General features: G+C 40.3%; 1 pseudogene across 1 annotated transcript in view; it reads left to right on the top strand.

Moving 5' to 3' along the window:
• The window catches only part of LOC307176919 (calcium-responsive transactivator-like), an 85,408-nt pseudogene that overhangs the window by 38,382 nt on the left and 21,784 nt on the right, over positions 1 to 25,242 (top strand). The window contains exon 3 of the transcript XR_013831793.1: positions 17,116 to 17,239. The product of XR_013831793.1 is annotated as a calcium-responsive transactivator-like (transcript). The remainder of the gene's footprint in view (positions 1 to 17,115; positions 17,240 to 25,242) is intronic.

Below are 25,242 nucleotides of genomic sequence, written 5' to 3'. Positions count from 1 at the left end.
AAGGAAGGTGTGACTGTCAAGCTATTGTGTTACTTCAAGCTCGCTGAGAAGCAGATGCCATAACAGGATTAGAAATGCAAGAGGTTTGTTGGGGAAAACGTCTGTGAAAGAGAAAGAGGCAGAAGTCAGAGAAAGTATCAGCAGAAAGAACCTCAGACTCAGAGGCAGATCTGACATCCGTGAAGGACAGCGGAAAGGAAGAAGGATTGGGTAGGATCCAAGCTACTACTGGGGGAGAATGTTCTATGAAGAGGAGGAACAAATACAAAGCCAGAAAGGAGAGAGTTCGTGAAGCAATCTGTGACCTGCAAAAGGTTCAGTATAACAGGAATATTATGCAGGGAGCTCCAAACAGCAAGGCAGGATGAGACTGAACAGCCCAGGAAGGGCACAGTCCCAAAGGGCCTTACATGCCATCCCAGGAAGAAGTTTGGATTTTAACCTGAAAGCAATAGGAAGTCACTGGATGACATTTTCTACAAAAAATGGCTTCTATTCAACAGGTATCGGAGCACCTACTACACACCAGGCACTCTGGCCGTCTTGGAACAAGACAGACTCAGATCCCACCTTTCTGCTTCAATCAGGATTGGCAAGGGAGGTCATAGGCTTTTAGGGAGGGCCAATCAGTAGATAGCAATGGGAGAATTGGGGTTACGAAAATGAATCAGCGGAAGTAAATGAAGTGTAAGACTCCAATGAAGTATAAGACCAGGCCAGTGGCGGAGTTCCATGGTGTATCTGCAGGGCCTGGACTAGGGTGAGGCAAGCAAGGTACCCAGGGGTCAAATTTAATGAGGCATTTACTCTTAGGCTCATTCAAGTGTGGGGTTCACACCTGAAAGGAATGCCCCCTTATATTTTTCTTTCAAATAATAGCTTATGAAGATATAATTCACTACCATGAAGTTCATCCCCTTAAACTGTGGACTTTAATTCTTACTATATTCACAGAGTTGTGCCTCTACTACCATTAACTCCAGAACATTTTCATTACCCCCAAAAGGAACCTCATACCCATCAGCAGTCACTCTTCTTTCACCCACCCACCCCCCAGATCCCTGGCAACCACTGGTCTATTTTCTGTCTCCATGGATTTGCCAATCTGGACATTTCATATAAATGGAATCAGACAATGTGTCTGGCTTCTCTCACTTTGCATATTGTTTTCAGGGTTCATCCATGCTGTAGCATATATCAGCGCTTCTTCCCTCTTTATTGCTGAATAATGTTCCATTGTATGCCTCTACATTTTCTTTATCCATTCATCCATTAATAAACATTTCAGTTGTCTCTACTTTTGGGCTCTTCTAAATACTACTGCTATAAACATTCATGCACAGGTTTTTGTGTGTACATTTATTTTCAGTTCTCTTGGGCATGTACCTAGGATCACGTAGTAACTCTATGTTTAACCTTTTAAGAAGCTGCTAAAATGATTTCCAAAGTAGCTGTATCACTTTGCATTCCCACCAGCAATATATGAGAGTTCCAAGGAGCCATATTGACAGAGGAGGCTGCTGTGGCACAGGACTGAAATATGACTGAAAGGTATCAAGAAACACCATCTGTGTTATGATTTATGACAATGCTAAAAAAAAAAGGCTGTTAGACTGCTTTGGAAATACTAAACACATTAAGGGCTAAATGCTGCATTTGGTACTGCATTTTATGATTTGAATGCATTTTAAGTATATCTGCCTTTGAAATGCATTGCAGTTTCAGAGGAAAAAATATTTTTCTTAACTCTGATTTGTTTTGAATACAGACAATCATGGGAAAGTTAGACATCAGCTTATTAAAACTTAAGCCAACATTCAGAACAGTTTAATTACAGAGAATCCTTGCAATTAGGCCCCGTAGGAAACTTATCCCTGACTAAAATGTTTCCTTATTTTTAAGGCCAACTTCAGCAGCCATGAGTCTATTATGAATCACTGAATTGGAACAAATGTATCTTAAGTTAAAAAGAATGAGAGCCTCTTTTTATTAGTGTGGTATCAAATTTTAATTTTGCCTTTTAAAAGAGTTTTCTCACAATAAGGGTCAAGATTTTATAAGGAATCAGTAGAATGTCAAATGTCTGCGAAGTACCAAGTAAGGACACAAATAAATCTGTGTTTAAATTCCAAGTTGCATTTTTCTTTACTATTTTCTCTTCTAAATAAACCATTCAATCCTACCTTTTTCCAGCTTTCAGTACTTCTGTCATTGGGATATAAATTCCAATTCTTATAAGCAATAGGCACAGTCCTTTCTGGTTTTATATTGGAATATAATTGCTTTACAATGTTGTATTAGTTTCTGCTCTACAACAAAGTGAATCAGCAATATGTATACATATATCCCTTCCCTCTTGGACTTCGCTCCCACCCCACCCCCATCCTACCCATCTAGGTCATCACAGAGCCAAGCTGAGCTCCCTGTGCTATGCAGGAGGTTCCCACTAGCTATTTTACACATGGTAATGTATGTATGTCAATCCCAATCTCCCAGTTCATCCCACCCTCCCCTCCCCCTCCGTGTCCACACATCTGTTCTCTGCCTCTGTGTCTCCATATTTTAAAGGCTTTTGTTTTTTTAATATTGGATTTCTGAGCAAATAGCTACCTGTACCAAAGTAATAATTATTTCTAATGGTTTGTAAATAAATGTTTCTTTAATTCTCTCATTGCTTTGCTTTCTCATACACTCAGAATAATAAGAAAATTGAAAGAAAGAGAGTCAAACAGGGGTCTGTACAGTTGTCCCATAACTCCAAAACCCCCTTCCAGTCTCTGCTTTGTGGTGTCCACACCAGGAGCCTGCAAACCACATTTCTACTTTGCCAGCTTGTTCCCTGTCAGACTTTGCCATAGGGCTGCACTAGAGGGAGACTGCAAGGCTAGAGGATAAAGAAAGGACTTGCACTTCCTGTTTGCTTCCTCTTTGCTTCTTGTCTGCTTCTGGTTCCTGTGAATATCACCCTATACCTTGGCAACTACAGTCCCTTCCTGTATCAGTAGTTGGATGAATTTGCAATTCTTCCAACACTTGCAGGATGAACCTCATTGCACTCCCTCAGAGACACTAGCACCAACTGGCTAGTGTCCCCATCTCCAGGGTCTGGGCCCCACCTCCACAGTGCTTCTCCTTCAAGTTCAGAGATGTCAGAGACGGTCAAGCTGTGCCCCTTCCCAGAGGTCTGAGTTCCAGCTCAGGGCAAGGTGGGGGGAGGAGTCTCCTCCAAATTTTTAAGTTTTAATAATGCCAACTTCTTCCCTTTGACTGCCCAGCCATAAAGATGGTAGCTGTTCCCATAGTTGCTATCTTCATGATGTATTAGTGTTCTCTTTCTGCCTCTTCCTTACCTAATTATCAATTTAATCCTAGTTAATAATTCTTTATATTGAATTATCTATGTTAAAATAACTTGTATAATTTCTGTCTCCTGAGACACCAACTACACGTGAATTAATACCAGAAATTTCTAAGGGAAATGTTGAAAAATATCACCTAGAGTATTGATTTGGTTGTGTCCTTGGGCTTGAATGTAGTGCCTTGATAATGGAATATGGGATACTGGTGATTCATGTGTTGGTATTAACAATTAATCAAATTATACCTGTGGTTGGTTATGATGAAGTTCTTAATGGATTAAGTACTTTGGAGAAACAAGTGATTGTTTCACTTGATTGTTAATGAAGTAATGTTGACTACAAGGAATGTGGCCCTGAATGAATTCTTCTAGAGCAATGGAGCATTTACAGAAAGAAAATTACGAGCCCAGGTCTTTACACACTGAACTTAAGTCACAGATTATCAGAGAATTTCTATCCTATGCCTAAAAGAATCTCTTATTTCTGGTAGCCACAGGGCAAATATTGTTGAAAACTAAACACAAAATTTAACAATACAGGTTGCAGAATTACAATGTAAATTGAATTCGTAGCCTCCCTAAGTCACTCATGTAAAAGTGAAGGCACTGACCATCAAGATGGCGGAGGAGTAAGACGTGGAGATCACCTTCCTCCCCACAAATACATCAAAACTACAACTACATGTGGAACAACTCCTACAGAACACCTACTGAACGCTGGCAGAAGACCTCAGACTTCCCGAAAGTCAAGAAAATACCCACGTAGCTGGGTAGGGCAAAAAAAAAAAAAGGAAAAACAGAGACAAAAGAATAGGGACAGGACCTGCCCCTCTGGGAGGGAGCTGTGAAGGAGGAAAAGTTTCCAGACACTAGGAAGCCCCTTCACTGGCAGAGACGGGGATGGGTGGCGGGGGAAGCTTCGGAGCCACGGAGGAGAGCGCAGCAACAGGGGTGCGGAGGGCAAAGCGGAGAGATTCCCGCACAGAGGATCGGTGCCGACCGGCACTGACCACCCGAGAGCCTTGTCTGCTCACCCGCTGGGGCGGGCAGGGGCTGGGAGCTGAGGCTCGGGCTTCAGTCGGATCGCAGGGAGAGGACTGGGGTTGGCGGCGAACACAGCCTGAAGGGGGCTAGTGCGCCACAGCTAACCGGGAGGGAGTCCGGAAAAAAGTTTGGACCTGCCTAAGAAACAAGAGACTATTGTTTCGGGGTGCACGAGGAGAGGAGATTCAGAGCACCGCCTAAACGAGCTCCAGGGACTGGCGCAAGCTGCGGCTAACAGCTCAGACCCCAGAGACGGGCATGAAACGCTAACGCTGCTGCTGCAGCCACCAAGAATCCTGTGTGCAAGCACAGGCCACCATCCACACCTCCCCTCCCGGGAGCCTGTGCAGCCCACCATGGCCAGGGTCCCGTGATCCAGGGACAACTTCCCCAGGAGAACATATGGCGCACCCCAGGCTGTTACAATGACACACTGGCCTCTGCCACCGCAGCCTCCCTGCGGCCTGAATGAGCAAGAGGCCCCTAATCAGCTGCTGCTTTAACCCCCTCCTGTCTGGGTGGGGAACAGATGCCTGAGGGCAACCTACACACAGAGGCGGGGCCAAAACCAAAGCTGAACCACAGGAGCTGTGCGAACAAAGAAGAGAAAGGGAAATTCCTCTGTGTAGCCTCAGTAGCAGTGGATTAAATCCCCACAATCAACTTGAGGTGCCCTGCATCTGTGGAATACCTGAATAGACAACTAATCGTCCAAAAATTGAGGCTGTGGACTTTGGGAGCAACTGTAGACTTGGGGTTTGCTGTCTGCAAGATTTGTTTCTGATTTTTATGTTTATCTTAGTTTAGTGTTTAGCACTTGTTATCATTGGTTGATTTGTTTATTGGTTTGGTTGCTCTCTCTTTTATTTTTTTTTAATAATCTTTTTAGTTTTTTAAATTTATTATTAAAAATTTTTTTTTTCCTTTCTTTTCTTCTCCCCTTTCTTCTGAGCCGTGCAGCTCACAGGGTCATGGTGCTCTGGCCTGGTGTCCGGCCTGAGCCTGTGAGGTGGGAGAGCCGAGATCAGGACATTGGCCCACCAGAGACCTCCCAGCCCCATGTAATATCAATTGGTGAGAGCTCTCCCAGAGATCTCCGTCTCAACCCTAAGACCCAGCTTCACCCAATGGCCAGCAAACTCCAGTGCTGGACACCCTATGCCAAACAACTAGCAAAACAGGAACATAACCCCACCCATTAGCAGAGAGGCGGCCTAAAATCATACTAAGTTCATAGACACCCCAAAACACACCACCGGACATGGCCCTGCCCACCAGAAAGACAAGATCCAGCCCCACCCACAAGAACACAGGCACCAGACCCCTCCACCAGAAAGCCTACAAAAGCCACTGAACCAACCTTACCCACTGGGGGCTGACACCAAAAACAACTGGAACTACGAACCCGCAGCCTGCGAAAAAGAGACCCCCAAACACAGTAAGTTAAGCAAAATGAGAAGACAGAGAAACACACAGCAGATGAAGGAGCAAGGTAAAAACCAGGCCAACAATCTTGGAAATAAAATGGAGAAAATACAAGAAACGTTTAACAAAGACCTAGGACAACTAAAGAGCAAACAAAGAATGATGAACAACACAATAAATTAAATTTAAAGTTTTCTAGAAGGAATCAGTAGAAGAATAACTGAGGCAGAAGAACGGATAAGTGACCTAGAAGGTACAATAGTGGAAATAACTACCGCAGAGCAGAATAAAGAAAAAAGAATAAAAAGAATTGAGGACAGTCTGAGACCTCTGGGACACCATTAAACACACCAACATTCGAATTATAGGGGTCCCAGAAGAAGAAGAGAAAAAGAAAGGGTCTGAGAAAATATTTGAAGAGATTATAGTTGAAAACTTCCCTAACATGGGAAAGGAAATAGTCAAGTCTAGGAAGCACAGAGAGTCCAATACAGGAAAAATCCAAAGAGAAACAGGCCAAGATGCATATTAATCAAACTATCAACAATTAAATGCAAAGAAAAAATATTAAAAGCAAGGGAAAAACAACAAATAACATATGGAATCCCCATATGGTTAACAGGTGATCTTTCAGCAGAAACTCTGCAAGCCAGAAGGGAGTGACAGGACATATTTAAAGTGATGAAAGGGAAAAACCTACAACCAAGATTACTCTACCCAGCAAGGATCTCATTCAGATTCGTTGGAGAAATTAAAACCTTTACAGACAAGCAAAAGTTAAGAGAATTCAGCACCACCAAACCAGCTTTACAACAAATGCTAAAGGAACTTCTCTAGACAGGAAACACAAAAGGAAAAGACCTACAAAAACAAACCCAAAACAATTAAGAAAATGGTAATAGGGACATACATATCGAACATTACCTTAAATGTAAATGGATTAAATGTTCCAACCAAAAGACATAGAATGGCAGAATGGATACAAAAACAAGACCCGTATATATGATGTCTACAAGAGACCCACTTCAGACCTAGGGACACATACAGACTGAAAGTGAGGGAATGGAAAAAGATATTCCATGCAAATGGAAATCAAAAGAAAGCTGGAGTAGCAATTCTCATATCAGATAAAATAGACTTTAAAATAAAGACTATTAGAAGAGACAAAGAAGGACACTACATATGATCAAGGGATCAATACAAGAAGAAAATATAACAATTGTAAATATTTATGCACCCAACATAGGTGCACTTCAATACATAAGGCAAATGCTAACAGCCATAAAAGGGGAAATCGACAGTAACACAATCATAGTAGGGGACTTTAACACCCCAGTTTCACCAATGGACAGATCATCCAAAATGAAAATAAATAAGGAAACACAAGCTTTAAATGACACATTAAACAAGATGGACTTAATTGATATTTATAGGGCATTTCATCCAAAAACAACAGAATACACTTTCTTCTCAAGTGCTCATGGAACATTCTCTAGGATAGACCGTACCTTGGGTCACAAATCAAGCCTTGGTAAATTTAAGAAAACTGAAATTGTATCAAGTATCTTTTCCTACCACGACACTATGAGACTAGATATAAATTACAGGAAAAAAAAACTGTTAAAAAATGCAAACACATGGAGGCTAAGCAATACGCTACTAAATAACCAAGAGATCACTGAAAAAATCAAAGAGGAATTCAAAGAATACCTAGAAGCAAATGACAATGAAAACATGACGACCCAAAACCTATGGGATGCAGCAAAACCTGTTCTAAGTGGGAAGTTTATAGCAATACAATCCTACCTCAAGAAACAAGAAACATCTCAAATAAACAACCTAACCTTACACCTAAACCAATTAGAGAAAGAAGAACAAAAAACCCCCAAAGTTAGCAGAAGGGAAGAAATGATAAAGATTATATCAGAAATAAATGAAAAAGAAATGAAGGAAACAATAGCAAAGATCAATAAAACTGAAAGCTGATTCCTTAAGAAGATAAACAAAATTGATAAACCATTAGCCAGACTCTTTAAGAAAAAAAGGGAGAAGACTCAAATCAAAAGAATTGGAAATGAAAAAGAAGTAACAACTGACACTACAGAAATACAAAGGATCATGAGAGATTACTACAAGTAACCATATGCCAATAAAATGGACAACCTGGAAGAAAGGGACAATTTCTTAGAAAAGCACAACCTTCCAAGACTGAACCAGGAAGAAGTAGAAAATGTAAACAGACCAATAACAAACACTGAAATTGAAACTGTGATTAAAAATCTTCCAACAAACAAAAGCCGAGGACCAGATGGCTTCACAGGCGGATTCTATCAAACATTTAAAGGAGAGCTAACACCTACCCTTCTCAAACTCTTCCAAAATATAGCAGAGGGAGGAACACTCCCAAACTCATTCTACAAGGCTACCATCACCCTGATAACCAAAACCAAAGATGCCACAAAAAAAGAAAATTGCAGGCCAATATCACTGCTGAACATAGATGCAAAAATCCTCAACAAAATACTAGCAAACAGAATCCAACAGCACATTAAAAGGATCATACACCATGATCAAGTGGGGTTTATCCAGGAATGCAAGGATTCTTCAATATACGCACATCAATCAATGTGATACACCATATTAACAAATTGAAGGATAAAAACCATATGATCATCTCAATAGATGCAGAAAAAGCTTTGACAAAATTCAACACCCATTTATGATAAAAACTCTCCAGAAAGGGGGCACAGAGGGAACCTACCTCAACATAATTAAGGCCATATATGACAGATCCACAGCCAACATCGTTCTCAATGGTGGAAAACTGAAACCATTTCCTCTAAGATCAGGAATAAGACAAGGATGTCCACTCTCACCACTATTATTCAACATAGTTTTGGAAGTTTTAGCCACAGCAACCAGAGAAGAAAAAGAAAGAAAAGGAATCCAAATTGGAAAAGAAGAAGTAAAACTGTCACTGTTTGCAGATGACACGATACTATACATAGAGTATCCTAAAGATGCTACCAGAAAGCGACTAGAGCTAATCAGTGAATTTTGTAGAGTAGCAGGATACAAAATTAATGCACAGAGATCTCTTGCATTCCTATACACTGATGATGAAAAATCTGAAAGAGAAATTAAGGAAACACTCCCATTTACCACTGCAACAAAAAGAATAAAATACCTAGGAATAAACCTACCAAAGGAGACAAAAGACCTTTATGCAGAAAACTATAAGACACTGATGGAAGAAATTAAAGATGATACAAACAGATGGAAAGATATATCATGTTCTTGGATTGGAAGAATCAACATTGTGAAAATGACTATACTACCCAAAGCAATCTACAGATTCAATGCAATCCTTATCAAACTACCAATGGCACTTTTTACAGAACTTGAACAAAAAACCTTAAAATTTGTATGGAGACACAAAAGCCCCTGAATACCCAAAGCAGTCTTGAGGGAAAAAAACGGAGCTGGAGGAATCAGGCTCCCAGACTTCAGACTATACTACAAAGCTACAGTAATCAAGACAGTATGGTACTGGCACAAAAACAAATATAGATCAATGGAACAGGATAGAAAGCCCAGAGATAAACCCACGCACATATGGTCACCTATACTTTGATAAAGGAGGCAAGAATATACAATGGAGAAAAGACAGCCTTTTCAATAAGTGGTGCTGGGAAAACTGGATAGCTACATGTAAAAGAATGAAATTAGAACACTCCCTCACACCATACACAAAAATAAATTCAAAATGGATTAAAGACCTAAGTGTAAGGCCAGACACTATAAAACTCTAAGAGGAAAACATAGGCAGAACACTCTATGACATAAATCACAGCAAAATCCTTTTTGACCCACCTCCTAGAGAAAAGGAAATAAAAACAAAAATAAACAAATGGGACCTAATGAAACTTAAAAGCACAGCAAAGGAAACCATAAATAAGACGAAAAGACAACCCTCAGAATGGGAGAAAATATTTGCAAATGAAACAACTGACAAAGGATTAATCTCTAAATATATACAAGCAGCTCATGCAGCTCAATATTAAAAAAACGAACAACCCCATCCAAAAATGGGCAGAAGACCTAAATAGACATTTCTGCAAAGAAGATATACAGATTGCCAACAAACACATGAGAGAATGGTCAACATCACTAATCATTAGAGAAATGCAAATCAAAACTACCATGAGGTATCACCTCACACCAGTGAGAATGGCCATCATCAAAAGATCTACAAACAATAAATGCTGGAGAGGGTGTGGAGAAAAGGGAACCCGCTTGCACTGTTGGTGGGAATGTAAATTGATACAGCCACTATGGAGAACAGTACGAAGGTTCCTTAAAAAACTAAAAATAGAACTACCATGTAACCCAGCAATCCCCCTACTGGGCATATACCCTGAGAAAACCATAATTCAAAGAGTCATGTACCACAATGTTCATTGAAGCACTATTTACAATAGCCAGGACATGGAAGCAACTTAAGTGTCCATCGACAGATGAATGGATAAAGAAGATGTGACACGTACATACAATGGAATATTACTCAGCCATAAAGGAAATGAAATTGAGTTATTTGTATGAGGTGGATGGACCTAGAGTCTGTCATACAGAGTGAAGGAAGTCAGAAAGAGAAAAACAAATACCATATTCTAACACATATATATGGTATCTAAAATCAAATGCTTCTGATGAACTTGGGGGCAGGACAGGAACAAAGACTCAGACATAGAGAATGGACTTGAAGACACGTGGAGGGGGAAGGGTAAGCTGGGACAAAGTGAGAGAGTGACATTGACATATATACACTACCAAATGTAAAATAGATAGCTAGTGGGAAGCAGCCGCATAGCACAGGGAGATCAGTTCAGTGCTTTGTGACCACCTAGAGGGGTGGGATAGGGAGGGTGGGAAGCAGACACAAGAGGGAGGGGATATGGGGATACATGTATACATATAGCTGATTCACTTTGTTATAGAGCTGAAACTAATACAACATTGTAAAGCAGTTATACTCCAATAAAGATGTTGGGGCTTCTCTGGTGGCGCAGTGGTCGAGGGTCCGCCTGCCGATGCAGGGGGCGCGGGTTTGTACCCCGGTCTGGGAGGATCCCACATGCCGTGGAGTGGCTGGGCCCGTGAGCCATGGCCGCTGAGCCTGTGCGTCCGGAGCCTGTGGTCCACATCAGGAGAGGCCGCAACAGTTAGAGGCCCGTGTACTGCAAAAAAAAAAAAAAAAAAAAAAAAGATGTTAAAAAAAAACCCACTACAATTAGATACCTCACACTCATTAGGAAGGCACCTACCAAAAAAAAAAGAAAAAAACACCCAGAATATAACAGTGTTGGCCAGAATGTGTAGCAATTGGAATCCTTATGCACGACTGGTGGTAACGTAAAATGGTACAGATGCTCTGGAAAACAATATAGCAGTTCCTCAAACACTTAAGAATGAAATTACCATATGATGAAGCTATTCTGCTTCTGGGTGTATACTCAAAAGCAAGATCTCAAAGAGATATTTGTAGATCCATGTTTGTAGAAGCATTATTCACTAAAGTGTTGAATGGATAAGTAACATGTGGTGTATCCATACAACGAAATATTATTCATTCTTAGAAAGGGAGGAAGTTCTGACATAGGCTGCAACATAGATGAAGCTTGAGGACATTATGCTAAGTGAAAGAAGCCAGTCACAAAAAGACAAATACTGTATCATTCCACTATATGGGGTACTTAGGGTAGTCAACATCATAAATACAGAAAGTAGAAGGTGGTTGGCCGGGGTTAGGGAAGCGGGAAATGGGAGTTTTTGTTTAATGGGTGAGAGTTTCAGTTTTACAAGATGAAAAGAGTTATGGACATAGATGGTAGCGATGGTTGTGAATGTGTTTAATGCCACTAATCTGTACATTTAAAATGGTTAATATGGTAAGTTTTATGTTACGTGTATTTTACCACAATAAAAAAGTGACGAAAAAAGGAAAAAAAAAAGTGAAGGCATTGATCGGGTAAGAGTGAGACTTAAGAATCGGAATGGAGGGGCTTCCCTGGTGGCGCAGTGGTTGAGAATCTGCCTGCCAATGCAGGGGACACGGGTTCGAGCCCTGGTCTGGGAGGATCCCACATGCCGTGGAGCCACTGGACCCGTGAGCCACAACTACTGAGCCTGCGCGTCTGGAGCCTGTGCTCCGCAACGAGAGGCCGCGACAGTGCGAGGCCCGCACACCGCGATGAAGAGTGGCCCCCGCTCACCGCAACTAGAGAAAGTCCTCGCACAGAAACGAAGACTTAACACAGCCAAAAATAATAAATAAGTGAATAAAATTTTTAAAAATAAATAAATACAGGCTGTTGTTAACTGACAAGAGGCTTGTGCTTATTTAAAAAAAAAAAAAGAATCAGAGTGGAGACATCTGCTTGGGTTCAGAAGACACTGAGAATCTTAACCGGCAGCCCACCCCTATCGCCACCACTGAGTCACTCGGAGATTCTCTTGCCAGTAGAAGGAGCCTGCCCTGCATGTGTAAGGAGACTATCTATTCCTTGCTTGAATACCCCGTAATAACCTCATCTGAAGCAGTTGCCTTACAAGGTGGCACTCATTCTCCTGAAGAATTAGCCTGAATGTTCCTTGTTGTCACCAGGTTCATACAAGATCATATCTCGTCATGTTCAAAGGGAGAAAGTACATAGTCTGCTTTGGGAGACAGCGGCTTAAAGAAGTGCAGGGGTTGCTAATTGTGCTGACGTAGGCCTGGAGAAAATGTGTGAGAACACAAACCAGAAGGTAAGAGGTAAACTCCATGAAAATTCAGGAACCTATCACCTCCGTAAAGTGTCCGGATTCCTGTGGTCCAGAACAAGCTGAGATATCCGTCCCCTCTGAGGAGAAAAACAAGTTGCTGCGTCTTCCACCACCGACTGCTAAAAAAAAGTGGCACAACACTTGTGGGGCCTTTATTTTGGATTTTGGAGGCAGTTTATATCACTTTTGAGTGTGCTACTTCAATTCATTTACAAAATACATGTAAGACTGTCAGTTTTGAATGCAGAACCTAAATCAAACCTGGGCCGACCTTCCAGTTGGGCTTTATGACCCAGCCTGTAGAATAGTTTTCAAATACGTGGACAAGACAAATACAAGAAAGTGCAATTACAGGTCAGTTTCATTCAAGAGCATAGATGCAGAAATTATAAACAAAGTTTAGCCAAGTCAATCCAGCTGTGTATAAAACAGTAGTATGTAAGTTCCATGAAGGTAGCAATTTCTAGTTCTTTTTCCCCCATTACTGTATCCCAACACCTTAACACCACATGGAACATAAATGGGCATCAATATTATTTTTGAATGACTGAATCACCAAATTATGTGTATCCCAGGAACACAAGGGTTGTTTAACAATGATAAATACGTAAATGTATTTCACCACATTAACTGATCAGAAAACACACGTATGATGACTTTAATAGATGCAGTAAAAGCATGTGATAAAATCCATTACCCAATCAGTAAAAAACAACAACAACAACAAAAAACTTCTCAGCAAATCAGAAAACATAATTTAGAAATAGAAGCAAGCTAGAAACTTAGGAATAAATATAACACAATAACTCTAGGAGTAGGTAATATTATCCTCTTCATTTTATAGAGGCAGAAACGAAACTATAGAGGGTTAGTTAACCCTAAATTCACACAGCCAGTATATTGGTTTTCTCAGGGCTTTCATAAAAAATTATCACAAACTTGGTGGCTCAAGACAACACAGATTTATTCTTTTACAGTTCTGGAGGCCAGAAGTCCAAAAATCAAGATGTTGGCAGAAAATAAAAAGATGTTGGCAGAGGCAGTTCCCTCTGGAGGCTCTGAGGGGGAATCCCTTCTATGCCTCTGTCCTAGCTTCTCTGAAGCCCTTGATGTTCTTTGCCTTTTGGGGATGCAGAACTCCAGTCTCTGCCTCCGTCTTCACGTAGCCTTCTTATGTAGCTCTGTGTCTTCTCCTTTTCTGTCTCTTATAAGGACACTCCTCATTAGATTTAGGGCCCACCCAAATCCAGGATGATCTCATCTTAAGAGACTCACTTTACTTACATCTGTAAAGATTTATTCCAAATAAGGGCACTTTCTGAAGTTTTTGGTTGACATCTGTTTTGGGACAATGATTCAACCCACTACAAGTAGTAAACAGTAGAACCAGTGACTTACATACAGTTCTGTTTGATTTTAAGATCTCCATCTCTTATCCATTATTTTATACTTCTATTTTTACCAAGTCTTGCATATAGTAGATGCTCAATAAAAGCTTAATGGCTGAACAAGAGTTAAAGAATAAATAAGATACTTAGAGTTTGTTGTACTGGAACTTATCCTCTAGTCACTTCTCTGAAGACTGATTCTGAATAATCACACTGTGTATAGTTACTATTCCTTCTACAAAGATGTCACTAACTTGCCATTTCCTCCTTGTCATTATCCAGTTCCTCTTTGATCCTTCACAATCTGTTCTTTTAAAAGCAGAAACCAAAGGCAAATTACAAATTCACTCAGGACAGAATTAAAGAGAGAGGTGTGGTCAGTGAGCCCCACTAATGAGGTAAAATGGTCAGTACCGAGCTTTATTCCCACTGATCAAAAGGCAAAGTGAGCCTCTCTCAGCATCTCTGTTTTCAACTCTCAAGTAAACCTTGGACTGTAACACTAATCCACTTCTCATATTTTCCAAGAACTAGAAAGCAGAATTCCTAGAACAAAAAGGTAGCAGCGTCATGGGATTTTCGTGGTCATTTACTGTGATTTGAGCCCCAGGATGCCTCTGAGGTGCTTAATCTTTCATGTCTATGTCCCAAAAGTATACGGGCATGGAAGAGGAAGAGAAAGGAAAAACAAGAATTCCATCCGAAGTATCTTTTTAATTGAAAAATGTGGTCATGTGGATGATGAATAAAATGTTTGAGATGAGATTTCCAGTGAATGCTATCAGCTCTTTCTTTTTGAAATGATTTCTAAAATTTATGAAAAGGAAGACATATTCAGAACCATTAATCATGTGAGGTTATGTCAGTCTTTGTACATTGACGATGAATGGTGTATTTCCATGGTCAAAAAAGCAAAAACATTTAAAAGTAAATTCAGTGGATATATGTTATCGTAATCTGTCTTCCTAATTATGATATGTCAAGTGCAATCATGTTCTTAGATGGTGACAACAGAAAAGGATTTTTTAGATATATTTCATGGAATAAAATTCTTCTCAGATTGTCTGACTGCCCTCCTCACCCCCACAAAAGCAGGGCTGGGGAAGGAAATTGAGGGGCGCAATTAGGGGTTCAGGGGTTGCTTGCTTGCTTGCTTTTATCCATGATGTCAAGCTTTCCAGAAACTTTCTACTTCCAGTTTCCCCACCAGGAAGTAGACAGTGTTATCTTACTGAGAAGTGAGGTCTTACAGTGATAACCTAAAAGTCAATGTCTATGTTTTCTCAGGACATGTATCCACATTTTGGGATTGAAAAGTAAAGCCGTGTAGTTCACAATTCCACCACTCCAAAGCTCAGATTTGCTATCCAGAATTGATATTTCGTGCATCCTGAACAAGCCCTGGATCTTAGATACCCTGAGAAGTTCACTTATTTCTCCTTCTAACCCCAATCTTCCTTGAACGGTCTGGGTCCCAGTGTTGGACTTCAGCCTGCGTTATCCCAGTTCCGGATTTCTGTTCACTTTTGTCACAAAGTGCTGTGGTCTCAGGATGGCCTATGCCTAAGTTCACCCAGATTCAACACATCCTACTTCATCTCTCTGGAAGCATTTGTTAGTGATGCAGGTACGCTATTATTAATACTCTGGCTTCTAAGAGACACCTGTATCCTAATTTTCTCCCTGCCTCTTTGACTACTCTTCCTCATTCTCCTTCACTGAATTCCTTTCCCAAGCCAAGTACTTTAACACTGATGTTCCTCTGGATTCTTTCCAGAGCCTCTGGCCTTAGCCTACTGTCATAGGCAGTCTCTTCCAATGCTATGGTTTAAATAAGGCATTAGGAAACTATAGCTCCCAGGCCAAATCTGACCCACTGCCTGTTCTTATAACGTATCATTGAAACATAGCCACATTCATTTATTTATGCATTGTCTATGTCTGTTTTTGAGGAAGGGGCTATAAGTGGAGGAACAATTTTAACAGGAATGAAAGGTAGCAAGAGAATATGTTTGACTTTGCAATCTTTTCAGTTGTGTGTACCTGTGAGACAGCCAGTTTATGTCCAGAAAAAGAGTCAGATATTCAAGATTGAAACTCAAGGGAGAAGTGTGAGGATACAGATTTGGGAGTCATCATGTTTACATGAGACTTGAGTCCTGAACAAGAATGGGATCGACTGGCAGGCACGTGGAAAGTGTATTTTAGCAACTGCAGGTAAAGGAGACCAAGGGAAATGAATATCTTCTTCGGTGTAACCCTAACTCACTAATTTGGTAAATGCTGATACTGCTTAAGAAAAGAGATAAGTTAATCCACAGAAGAAGACAACAGAACTGTGCCCTAAGTGCTCAGTGCTGGGGATCAAATGCTAAAAATCTTTGTTGCTGCAGTAGCTGCTGTTGCTTTAGCCAGCCAACCTTGTAACTTTAGATAGTTTGATAGAAAGATAAGCAAGTCCCTGGTAAATTTAACCCATGCAAACCACCAGTTTAGATCAATCTCAATATTCATTCTCAGTGACAAATTCTTTTATCTGAATTTCCTAGCTAATCATTCCTATACTCACTAGATTTTCTCATTAAATAATTTTTGTGTTTTGGCGCATATAGTTATATTTCATTTAAAATGTATTATTTATGTTTACATGTAATGGATTTATTTTTCAAGTAAACTTTTTATTTTGGAGTGATTTTACGTTTACAGCAAAGTTACAAAGGTGGTATATGGTTCCTATATAACCCTCACTCAGTTTTGCCCTGATGTTAACATGTGACATTACAGCAGTACATTTGCCAAAACTAAGAAGCCAACTCTGGTACATTACTACATTCCGGACTTTATTTGGATGTCACCAGTTTCCCCACTCATGTCCTTTACCTGTTCCAGAATCCCAAGCAGGATACCATGTTGCATTCAGTTGTTATGTCTCCTTAGTTTTTTCTGCTCTGGGACAGTTTTCCAGTCTTTCCTTATCTTTCATAACCTTGACAGTTTTGTAGAGTATTGATCAGGCATTTTGCAGAATGTTCCTCCGTTTGCATTTATATGATGTTTTCTCATGATTAAATTTAGAGTTACGGATCTTGGAGAAGAACACCTCATGGGTGAAGTGCCCTTCTCATCACATCATATCACCAGACACACGATCTCAACAGGACTTATTGCTGGCGATGTTAACCTGGATCATTTGGTTAAGGTAGGCTTGCCAGATTTCTCTATAAAGTTACTATTTTTTTCCTTTCCATACTTTATTCTTTGGCAGTGAGTTACTAAGTCCAGTCCACACTCAAGCTTCACCTCCTGGAGTGGGGAATATCTACTTATATTATTTGGAATTCTTCACTGAGGAAAACTTGTCTCTTCTATTTATTTGTTTATTCAATCATTTATTTTATATCAGTGTGGGCTAATACATATTTATTTTATATTTGGATTGTGATCTAATACCATACTCTTTCCCTTGCTGTTCACATTGTTCCAGGTTTTGTTGTTGGTAGCTCCTTTAGGTTGGCTCCTGGGTCCCTTTGATATGCCCTCATCTTTTATATTTTTAGCACGTCCTTGCTTTCTCGCACTACAGATGGTCCAAGCTCATCTTGTATTTTCTCTGCTAGAATCACCCACTTCTTAGCTATTTAGAATAAAGAAAACAGTTTGGCAGTAGCTTAAAGCATTAAACGTACAGCTATCATACGACCCAGAAATTTCCTTCATAAGAGAATGGAAACATATGTCTACGTAAAAACTTGTACACAAACATTCATAGCAGTAGGACTTCTCTGGTGGCACAGTGGTTAAGAATCCGCCTGCCAATGCAGGGGACACGGGTTCGAGCCCTGGTCCAGGAAGATCCCATATGCTGTGGAGCAACTAAGCCCCTGGGCCACAACTGCTGAGCCCACATGCCACAACTACTGAAGCCTGCATGACTAGAGCCCATGCTCTGCAACCAGAAGCCACTGCAATGAGAATCCCGCACACCACAACGCAGAGTAGCCCCTGCTTTCCACAACTAGAGAAAGCCCGCGTGCAGCAACGAAGACCCAGCACAGCCAAAAATAAAATAAATAAATTTATAAAAATTAAAAAAAAATGTTCACAGCAGCATTATTCACAATAGCCCCAAAGCAGGAACAATCCAAATGTCCATCAGCTGATGAATGGTTAGACCAAATGTGGTATACCTATGCAATGGAATAGTATTCAGGCATAAAAAGGAATGAAATACCGATACATGCAATAACATGTATAAGCCTTGAAAAAATTATGCTGAGTGAAAGAAATTAATCACAAAAGGCCACATATTGTCTGATTCTATTTATATGAAGTGTCCAGAATAGGCCAGTCCACAGACACAGAAAGTAGGTTAGCTGCCAAGAGCTAAGGGGAGGGAGAACAGGGAGTGGCTGCTGGGAGTTACGGGGTTTCTTCGGGGCTGATAAAAATGTCTAAAATTAGATAGTGGTGAGAGTGGCATAATTCTGTGTATATGCTAAGAACTACTGAATTGTATACTTTAAAAGGATCAATTTTATGAAACACGAATTACATCTCAATAAAGATATTGTTAAAAAAAAGAATAAAGTACTTTATATGATTGTCCTTTGGACACCTAAAGGCCTTCATCAATATATGTGTTCTAATATTTTCAAGTAAATAAATCTTTAAAATACTGAAAGAGCATGGCAATAAAAATGGCTACTTTTAACTGAGTACCCACTATACACCAAGCTGTACCACATAAAACTGCTGCCTTTGACTGCCTGTGAGGTACAAAGTGGCAATTTCATATGGTTCCATCTAAGTCAAGACTAGCCCCTTGAATGTATATCATTTCCAACACCAGAAACGTTCCCACCAGCTAGGAAATAGGCCCAGCGTGATTGATTAATTGAGTTGCCTAAGGTCAATGAGTACCTGGAAAAGCCAGAATTCAAATCCACATCTGCCTACTGCAAATGCTGAGCTCATTCTGCTGGTCCACACGGGCTCCCAGAGTAAATGGGGCTCTTGAATTTTACACGTAATGATTCTAACCATTATTTTCATGAAAATTAGTCATCTCACATTGCTAATAGTCCTGACATCTCTAGGTAAGCAGGACTTCCTATTTTTAATGCTTCGACTGTTTTCTAGGACAAGAGAGTAAAAGAGGGAACTCAGGAACTTTATGCAAAACAGAAACAGTCAGTACACAGGTTGGATAAGACTGTTAACTCTGACCTAAACTGCTTTTAATCTTACTTGATTTGTTTCTAACTTTATCTCAGGATAATAATATATATCTACCCTATAATCTGGTCTTGCCCCAAATTCTCAGAGTTTGATACATGAGTGCAAATTTTTAATGACTAGAATTTTATCTCTTCTTTTTCAAGCCAGTTTCCTCTTTTATTTGATGCTTTATCTTTCTATGTCTATTTCCTCCAGTTTTCTCCATTTAAGAGTTTACATCAAGCCTCTTATTTGTGTTAGTTGTATTAAATGTCGTATGAATGCTATGAAAAAATTAAGTTCAGACTCTATCACTAAATATATATTTATGAATTGAGTTTTTTGGGGAGAGAGGGGTGGAGGGAGTTGGCATTTTTCGGGGGAAGAATACATGGTCTTACAGAGTACAGAGTAAGAGTTACGTGTGTGGCTGTAAGAAAATAGAAAGGAAATAATAACTTCCCCACCCAACCCCATGTTCCCAACCCTTCCCCTGTTTTATTTGTCTCCTTAGACCTCAACACCATCTGACATAATATTTGTTTGTTTATTTTCTCTCTCCCCAAATTCAGATGAAAACCCCAGGAGGGCAGGGTGGTTTGTTCCCTGCTATATCCCCAGTGCCTAAAATGGAGCTTAGGCTAGTGAAGCCTCTCAATAATTACTTGTCATATAAACAAATGAATTAATGACAAACACAAAGGAAACAATTATGCTAAGGAAAATTACAGGCCTTTTTTTCCTCTAAAATTTTCTTTACAGTTAAGATATCATATTTAACAACCAATTAAAAAATGAAAGAAAAATTGCTTCTTATTCAACCTGAAAAATGCTAAGTTCAAATGCTGACAGGCTTTGTGAGACTAGCTGACTGGTCTGAAACATGAGAGGAAGGTGGAGATTAAATGATTTATCTCAGTGAGAGGAGCAAGCATGGGGGCCCCTAAGCAGGATGACTGGTAAAGGAGAGAGAAGGAAAGAGAAGCTCATCTGACAGAGCAGGGAATACATTTTTCCTTCTTTTTTTTCCTCTTTCTCTTCCTTTGATGCATAGCTGATTTCTTTGTCTTAAAATTAATTGCAGTAGTTAGAAAAGACCCTAATTAAGAGCAAATTCTGTTTAAGCAGTATGAGTAGATTACAACCCTGTTTGAAGGCACATGTGGCCTTTGGCTGGAGGAAGAAGTGATTCTGAATGGCTGAGGAAGTCAGGCCACATACTCAGAGCCAATTAGATTTGCCAAATGTCCAAAATGTAGCAATCTCTAGTTAAAAATGAGCTTTTTTTCACTAAACAGCCTTACTGCCATTTAAAGACAAACTGTATTATTATGAGGGTTTTTTTTTTTTTTAGTAACTATAACCTGTCATTCACCAAAATGACACCTTAAAAAGTCAATTTCAAGAATCACCTTGGTTGTCATTCAATCTCATAAATCTTTCCAAATCCCTTTAGAGCCAGCCTGACAGCACAGCCTCACGCAATTTAGGATATAAGTCAGCTACACCTGTTGCCTATAAAATGTGGTTTATTACAACAAATACAGCTGTAAACCTATATGCCCCAATGCTGCTTTTATGGCGAAAAGCAAGCACTCTTGACTCTTGCATTATTTTTTTGTGGTACGCGGGCCTCTCACTGTTGTGGCCTCTCCCTTTGCGGGGCACAGGCTCTGGACGCGCAGCCTCAGCGGCCATGGCTCACGGGCCCAGCCGCTCCGCGGCATGTGGGATCTTCCCGGACCGGGCCACAAACCCGTGTCCCCTGCATCGGCAGGCGGACTCTCAACCACTGCGCCACCAGGGAAGCCCTTGACTCTTGCATTTGATCCTTAATGGTTGTCTTGAACAACACACAACATTTAATAACTCTCAACATGGCCGTTCTTGATTCTCATGGATCATAAACTGGACTTTTATGAATCGTGGCTTCCCTAAGATAAACCATATTGCCTATGAAATGATTAAAAAGTAAACAAGTCTGTCACATGATGTCTTAAAAAGCCTTGCGTTTTTCTCAAATAAGAATACAGTATCTCTCTGACATAAGTTTCCTGACCAGATTACAAATCTAGTGATTATATCCTGACTCTCTGAATCTACCCCCTTTCACTTCAGATGAATGAATTATATTCATCTCATCTTAAATGCTGTGGAGATTTGCTCTGCACAGTTAAATTGCTGGCATCATTCTCCCTAGATAGTAATAATAATTTACATTTGTATACCTCGTCACAATTTGCAAATTCCTTGCACATAATTTTTTTTCCTTTAATTCATGATTGAATACCTCTGGGCCAGGTATTATTAGTTCGAATTTTACAGAATAGGGAATTGAAGCTAAGAAGAGGTAAGTAAGTTGCAAAAAGTCAGACAATGATCATTCTCATCCATTTCAGACTCAGTCAGTGCTATCTTTTACCAGTAACCTCAGCCCTGTCTGGTTTCTGACAAAGGTAGAGAGTATATATGCATTAGGAACCCCAGGCACTACCTAGTAGGGCCTTGGAGTTGGTCTTGCTGCAGACCAGAGTCAGCTATTCCTGGGCATTCTGATACCCTGGGATCTGCTGCTCTTCCCTGCCTCTGCCTCAGCTCCGTCCCAATAACTGGTTCACATCTCAGTTCTCCCACTGGCACTGGAGCTACAGTGAGAACCCACTCCCGCTTATCTTGGCTTAAGACCTGACAATATGCCAAAACTGTGCCAGCTTCATCTCTTTGGGAATTGGACCCAGTACCCTTAGCTGCTGCTGGAAACTTTCTCTAAACCATAGAATTCCCCTAAAACTATAATACGATAAGGCTAACACTGACCTGCAAAGAACAAACCACTCTTTGGAGAATCCCACCAAATAGCTCCAGATACCAGATAAGACCTGGTCCCCATGAAGCCTATGGAAAGAGACCAATCACAAACATATCTCCTAGAAAGAAAGCTCCTACTGTACAAAATTGAACACATTTATCTTATTTAAGAGTTGATTATCAAAACCCAAACTTGCTCTCCATTGTTTCTTGGCAAATAATAGAACACCATGCTCTTGAGAGATCACCACCTCTTCTTGGGATCCTTCAGACATATACGTATAGAGCAGGAAAATCCTCTGAGTCAGTTAGGATTAAGTTCAGCTGTAGTATTAGAAAACTCAAATTAATCGTAGCCAAAACATAAAATATTTTATTCTATTAAAAGTTCTGAATTTATAGTACAGAGTTGGTATGAAATCCATAAAGTTCTAAGGAACCTAAGTTCCTTCCAGCTTTCTGCTCTACCGTCCATAACATATGGCCTTTATCCACCTGGATCAAAATGGCTACTTGAGCTCCAGCCAACGCTTCCATATTCCAGCCACTAGCTAGAAGGAAAGGGTCATGAAGAGAACACCTCAACCCTCTGAAGATTTCCCAGGCGTCACATATGACACTTCCGCTTAAATGCCATTGGCTAAATTTTAGCTACATAACCACATCTAACTGTAAGAGAGGCCAAGATTTAGTCCTTATTCCAGGTAACTATATGCCTCTCTATTAGGATTCTGTTACTAAATAATAAAAGATAAATGAATACTGAGAATCAAATGGAGGGTTTTTTTTTTTTTGCCATAGTTCCTTCCTCAAAGAACTGTTGGAACTCTTCCCAAAGCAGGGGGATTCCTTACTCTTCCTTTTTCCAGGGCTCCATGTCCTACCCTAATATCTCTCTCTGCAATTCATGCACCTAGGAATCCAGACAGTGGTTCACAAATGTGACCCAGTGCCCAGCTGCCTTCAAAAGAATCTCCTCAGGAATTTATTTAAAGTACAGATTCTTGGGCCTCAATATTTGAGATTCTGATTCAGTGCCTCTGGAAAAAGTTCCTGAAATCTACACCTTAAAAACAAAATCGGGACTTCCCTTGTGGTCCAGTGGCTAAGACTCCGTGCTCCCAATGCAGGGGGCCTGGGTTCAATCCCTGATCAGGGAACTAGATACCACATGCATGCCGCAACTAAGAGTTTGCAGGCCACGCAACTAAGAGTTCTCATGCTACAGCTAAAAGATCCCGCGTGCCACAACTAAGGCCTGTTGAAGCCAAAATTAATTAATGAATTAATTTAAAAAGAACAAAAACCCAAAAATTCTCCAAATGATGCTGGGTAATGAGTGTGTTCAGTTTGTGAAAATTCATCATTTATACTTACAATATATGCATTTAAAATGTATATTATGCTTCAATAAAAAGCGTTTCTCTTCATGTTTAGAAATATTTCCAGATGATTCTGTTACATGTCAAGCTGTGGAAGCACAGAAAAGAGGCTTAACCAGAGCTTGACTATAACCAGTTCCTAGAGTCAGAACCTTTGTCTGTCCTATTTCTCCTGGCTAGACTGCCATTATTTTTCATACCAGTTTTACTGAAGGAAGCGAGCACTCATTTATTCACCTGTTGACAACTGAATTTAGGTTTGAGACAGATGATAGGAGAATGTGAGTTGGAATATTCTCTTGTAATTTTTTTGGAAAATCTGAATTCAGGCTACCACTTTTCAGCCTCTCAGAAGCACTCTAGGGTATGTTTGTTTATATTTTTATTGATTTCCATTCATTTTCTCCTTTCTCTACTGGCTTCTCCTGTCTGTCTGTGTGGTCTACTTCTTCTCACTAGGAGAAAGACTGGCAGTTGTCACAAAAAGTAGTAGAAGTAAAGGAGAGGTCAGATGGACAGAAAAGTGAGTTGTAGAAAAGGAGACCCCATCTACCTAAGCCAGTCTGGCTCTGCACATGTGAGAGGTCAACGCAGGCCTTCTTGCCCTGTGAAATGACAGGAAAATCACCAGGGCAGGGCCTGCCATCAGGAATTCTGGTCCCCATTCCTACTTGAAGCGTCAATGCACTGTACAAAGACTCAATCCAACACAGGCCTGTCTTGAAGTAAAAAATATTAGAAAATCCCCTATAACAGCCAGTATACTGGCTGTTAAAATTATCTCACATTCCACCAAGCATTGCTTTTCCCACTAAAAATTATGGGTGGAGATGTTTTGAAATACTTGCCTATCTTATCAACCCCAAATAAAACATTCACTGCAGTCATAACAATTTTTACCTTAGATCCATTTTGAAATGTTTGCTGATGGTGCAAACATTCCTCTTGGAAATGTGCTTGCTTTTAAGACAATGCCAAATGAAACAATTTTCTGTGCATATAGAACATTTTATTTTGAAAATCCTTGCTGATGTATGCAGGGTCTGTGCAATGTCAAGAAACGTATTTAATCAAACATCCCTGGGAGAACAGCGTAGCACCATTAGCCTCATTATACAGATAAGAACACTGAGATCTAAATAGGTTAACTAGGGGTTGCAGAATGCTTCATAACAGCAGAGTGCTCTAAAAATACTGTGTGTACAGAAAGAAAAATGTGATCTCTTGTAGGAAAGAGACCAGGGGAAACAGCTCAGAGGCGAGGATAATTTATATTTTTGTTTTGAAAGCTTTCATGGCTAATGTCAAAGAATACATTGTTCTCCTGAGCCATGTACAATTTTCTTATCCAATATTTTGGGGTATTATGCTACTTCATCTCCAGAATTCAAGCAAATTAGATGCATATCCGTGGCTTTCCTCTGTGGAGTACAAAGTATAGTAATAGGCCTTCCCTGGTGGCGCAGTGGTTGGGAGTCCGCCTACCGATGCAGGGGACGCGGGTTCGTGCCCCGGTCCGGGAAGATCCCACATGCCGCAGAGCAGCTGGGCCCGTGAGCCATGGCCGCTGAGCCTGTGGCGTCCGGAGCCTATGCTCCGCAACGGGAGAGGCCACAACAGTGAGAGGCCCGCGTACCGCAAGAAAAAAAACAAGAAAACAAACAAAAAACAAACAAACAAAGTATAGTAATAAAATTCTGGTTATGTTATTGCTATCAATATCATGCATGATCAGCACATTGCTGATGGTCCCCTATACCATACAAACTTAATAAATAAATAGCAGGAACGTATC

This window comes from Stenella coeruleoalba, assembly GCF_951394435.1.
Source record: "Stenella coeruleoalba genome assembly, chromosome: 18".
NCBI lineage: Eukaryota > Metazoa > Chordata > Mammalia > Artiodactyla > Delphinidae > Stenella > Stenella coeruleoalba.
This window is presented reverse-complemented; position numbering and strand designations above follow the sequence as displayed.